Source organism: Atta colombica, unplaced genomic scaffold (assembly GCF_001594045.1).
Source record: "Atta colombica isolate Treedump-2 unplaced genomic scaffold, Acol1.0 scaffold33, whole genome shotgun sequence".
NCBI lineage: Eukaryota > Metazoa > Arthropoda > Insecta > Hymenoptera > Formicidae > Atta > Atta colombica.
Genome location: NW_017259437.1, coordinates 2,257,160 through 2,262,458, shown reverse-complemented (window position 1 = coordinate 2,262,458; position 5,299 = coordinate 2,257,160).

Below are 5,299 nucleotides of genomic sequence, written 5' to 3'. Positions count from 1 at the left end.
CTCTCTCTCTCTCTCTCTCTCTCTCTCTCTCTCTCTCTCTCTCTCTCTCTCTCTCTCTCAGTCTCAATTATTCTCTAATCAATTTTACCTACATCTCTTTTTTGGCATAAGTTAAATTTTACTCCTAAATTTCTCCCACATGAAGAAAGGTGGATTAAATATAAGTTTTAGACGTTTAAGTTAAAAAAAAACTATTTGATAATATAATAAAGATGATAAAAAGTAACCCTGAATTGTTCCACATTTTTTAAAAGTCTCGAATATTAAAAAAATCTTGAGTTGGATAAAAAAAATCCAAATTGCAAATGGAAAAAGTAAAATATGATTGTAGATGTGTTATTTTTAACTAATGTACTCTGTTTCTTTTTAAATGGTACTTTAAATATCTATTATTTGTTGTAATACAGCAATACAAATTTAATTTATTGATTATACGATTCATAATAATATTTCTGTCAATATCGGTAAAAGGATCGTATCCATTAATTAAATAGTGACAATTATGCTCATCATCGTTTAATAATGATTAATATCCTCAGACTAAAGCGAGACCACGAAAAGAAAATGTGTGATCGAAGACTTGTCTGTATTCAAATACATTATTTCAAATCTACTAAACGCTTAAATATTCTTTAAAATATATAATAATAATTTCGCTAATTAATACTTCAATTAATATAACAAAATAAACACATTTAGTATTGCCAAGTTATCCGTAAAATATTGTCAAGTTTTACAAATATTATCAAGTTTTACTATATATATAGAGAGACGTTTTCATTGCATGCACACATTTAAGCGTTAACGTTATTATCTCATCAAACGTGGACGAGCCGACAGGAATGGAGAAAAACGCATGAGGGAGACATGGAGGCTTGTCTGCAAGCAAACTGAATTTTTACGAGCGATGTACGTGGCTACACCTGCCGGTTTCAAGACACCGATCGTAAACGTCACGCACAGCGAGCGGCGTCATATCGCCGCGTTCGTCATGCGTGGCGTACGTGGACGAGCCTTGTGTGCTAAACTGACAATACGATAAGCAGAGACGAGGAGAATGCAGAAGAAGAAGATAGGGCGAGTCGTCAGTGGCGCAGAGAGAAAGAAAAGGAAACGTAGCCACGAATCACGCTCGTCGTGACAAAGCAGATGCCTTGATTCTCGCAAGCCCGGCATTGTGACGCGTGCTTATGCATCAATCGCAAGTCTGCGGTACTAACAAGACAAGTCGATTGCGAAAAAAGAAATTGATTAAGAACTCTCCGTCTGCGTTTAAGGTTCGCATTACAGTAAGCTATGACTTGCCCATTATTCACTTACCAAAGCTGATAATATTACATGCAACGTCACACGTAATATAACTATCTCTAATTCAATTATGTATATATATTATAATACGTTCCAATATATAAATAATTGTGTAATTACGCTACATTTCGTTGAATATTATATCTCGTCATCAGTAATCCGTATGTCTCATGAGAAATCAATTATTTTATACATATTAAATAAAACACTTGTATAAAAAACATGAAAATAATCTTACTCTCTCGCTTTTTCTTTCTTTTTTTTTGCTTCCGAATACCATTTATGATTTTTCTATTAAAAAGTATTAACTGTTTCAAAAATTTCATGTTTTGACTTAAAATACGTAGCATTAATATCGATATTCAAAGAATCGGTTCTTATATGTACAATAAATTCATCTTAAGTATAATTCTAAGATGTCATGAATCAATCACTGATATTGATAATCCATTCTTGTTTTAAGGCCGTTTTAACTAATGTTTTAAAATGTTAATACAGTTCTGATTGGCTTATAACGTCTTAATTGTATTTAAGACGGTCTTAAATATAAGAATCGACCATGAATATCAGCCAGAGAATCATATCAATATCATTAAGACATTACTCAAAATGATTTCGAACTATGATTATCAGCTTATAACACGAAATTCGTTAACACTAATGGTTGATACAATTTCCTACCTTTATTTTTGTTTTACCGCAGTCAGAACTACTATTAAAAAGGTGAATATAAAAAACTGGGTTTAATTAATTGAAACTGCCAATGCTTTAATAAATATATACGCAATGTAATACGTGTGTATAAAATTGGTACTCGATTTGATTTGAATCCGTCCGTTATTTTTATCCAATTATTCAATTTATGGACTTTCAAACGCGACAGGGCTCACATGGTGAAAAGTTAAATATCACGTCGAGTGCATCGTAAAAAATTGATATGCCGCGCGCACATCAGTTATACGTGACGGCATCACAGAGAGCTTGCAGTGTTTACAAGAGTACGATGACGGGCGGAGGATGACCCTTTCCTTCCTTATTGGCGCTTTGATCACAACGATACGCATCATTTCGGATAATTGGACGACTCCGCGCCCGCGATGGGATGCATCAGACCGTACGAGACTGTGGTGCGACCATTGAAAAATACATTTTGACGATACGTAATATGTGTTTACATATGCTCGCGAAACGTCATGTGTAAATTGAATGACCAATAATCAAACGCGAAATTCGAACAACATTTCTCGCGGAAAAAGCTTCGTTCTTTGTACCATCGTTCTTATCGCCAAACGTCAATGTCTTTAATGTTCGCGCGAAAATCGCGCTAAAAGATGACGAGGGAGAAGAATGAACATTTATTTTCGCGGAAAAATGTCTGTACAAGAGGATACTGACGCATGCGGACAAACATAAAAAACGACGCCGACGAATTAAGTGATAATTCTTTTGAAATTACGATAAAAAAGACATACACCCGAGACGGCACGTAATGAAAGCATTAAACGTTACTATAGATAGATGAAGACATAATCATTTTGTTTTATCTGCAGAAATCTTTTTCTTTCTCTGTTTCTCTTATTGTTAGTAGTATGCTAATTTAAGAGACGATATATTGAATTGAAGTAAAACACAGGAGAATAATAAATGTCATTAATATTTTATAGTTTCTTACAGCTATTCACCTGTGAACTTTTCTCATCGCGTCTCAACATTCAGATTAAAAATGTATTTACAGTCTTTCGTTACATAAATCTCGTATTAAAAAGCGTGTCAGGCGAGACACTCAGAATAAAGTTTTATATCTCGAGACAAATTAATCAGTCATGTTAATAACAGATACATTTCCAAACAAATTTTGCTAATGGTAAGAAACACAACGGTTATTTCTGTGAAAGCTAATCTTAAATTATTGTACAATTATTAATATTTTGCAAAATTACATCTACGATGGAATAGCTATTAGATTTTATTATTTTATTTTTGACTTTTATTTTAAGCGATCAAAATATTCTTTGCAGTAAACAAAGAAACTGTGAAAAATAAAAATAAGTTTGTTACAAGAATAAATATAATTTATAATTATTAATATACTTTTTATTAACTTGATTAGCGGAAATATATTACATAGTTTTTTCTTTTATTTCAAAATTTATTTATTTGTGAAAGTCACATATTGGAAAAATCTTTAAAAATTATTTTTCTGTTATCAAATTATACAATATTTTATCTTTATTGTATAAAAAAAAATCTCAAATTGTATTTAAAAATATTAGAAATAAAAGGAAAGAAGAAAATAAATTATATTAACAAAACATTAATATATTATCTCTTTATTATATTCTTAATTCTATATATTCTGAAAATTGTAGTCGTTTTTGATGACAATTTACTCTACTATCTATAAAATGTTCAATATATAAATTTTTTAATATAATGAATTGATAATTATTCCAAATTCCAAAATTAAATATTTGTACTAATCTGTCATAATCCATCCATTTCTATGATCTTTAATGTGAAACGTTATGAAACATGTAAATATAAATTTTTGTTGTACTTTTCTTATCATCTTAACTCTGCGTATACTATTATTATATTACATACATATTATATTATATATATCTGTGATATATAATTTTCGTGGAGAGAAATCTATTATTAAACATAAAATATAATAATTTACTAATAACTTTTTTGTTATACTCTACTATTATCCTCCCAAGTCTCCTTCTCAGACTTCATCGTTGCATTCGTACACAACACTCGAGAAAATACGGTTAATTATAATTGCGCGTACTAATTGCCGGAATGAAATAATCGTACGGCACTTTGTACGGCACTCCCGACACTAATCATACTTAATACCACAACGAGAAGCTAATGCGAAAAAAAGTACGTAGCTTTATTCTGATCCAATGAAATATGTATTATAAACAGTCAATATTATTCCGAGTTCTTAATCCAGACAGTAATGAACAAATCAGTAATAGTAATGATAAATTCAAAACTCGATGATACATCCGAAGCATTGTTAAAACGAGCATTATCGACCGTAAATAAATGCCGCGATAAAACAATAATTTATGGTTTTGGCTTTCCATTATCTATCGTTTCGGTTCCTGCATAGGTTGAATAAGTCATATGAAATATTTGCTCCGACAAATAGTCGATGCATTATGTTAATCGCGAGAGTTAATTAAACGCGTTCTAGTTGGTAATTGCTAATGGTTTGTAGGAAATAATGGAATTCGGTATCTCCTCCCATTTGACACGATTGCATCTCTCGATGTGTAACGTGGTGTGAAATGCGGAGCGGCTCGCGCCGCTACCTGCCGTCTCAAGCCTCTCCATTCGAATGACAACACGGCCGCGGCGCGGCGGCCTTGCCTAAGCCGTAGCGCGCCGCTACCAAAACAAACACCAAGGTCGTACGCCACCGTCTTGCTTCTGCGAAATACTCGTCTATGAAATAACTACGCACACATACAGTGAGTGCAAAAAGTATTCGTTACAGAGAAAATATTTTTTTAGAAAATTTTATTTTTAACAAATAAATATTATCCAGCGAGAAATGGAGTCATCGAATCGATATAAATACGATGATTTCAACAATAATTTGACATTGATTCGACGTTTAATTAGCGATCATTTCTTGTTGGATAATTAACAATTTATTCATAAAGAATAAAATAGACTGTATGTTTCTTATCTAAAATTATATATACCAAGAAGATATGTGTTAATTATACGAAATATATCATCTGAAAAATAAGCGAAAATTAAAAATTGTATTGTTTGAAGGCTCAAAAAGTATTCGTACAAACGAAAAATTTAACTTCTAAAATCAGGCATACATGCGAAGCTCGTTTGTTTATGTTAGAATAGAATGTATTCATTGTATAAAATTGCTAATTAATTTTTATTTTCTACAAATAAAACTTGTTTTATAACAAATTTCCCTGTACGAATACTTTTTGCTCTCACTGTATAT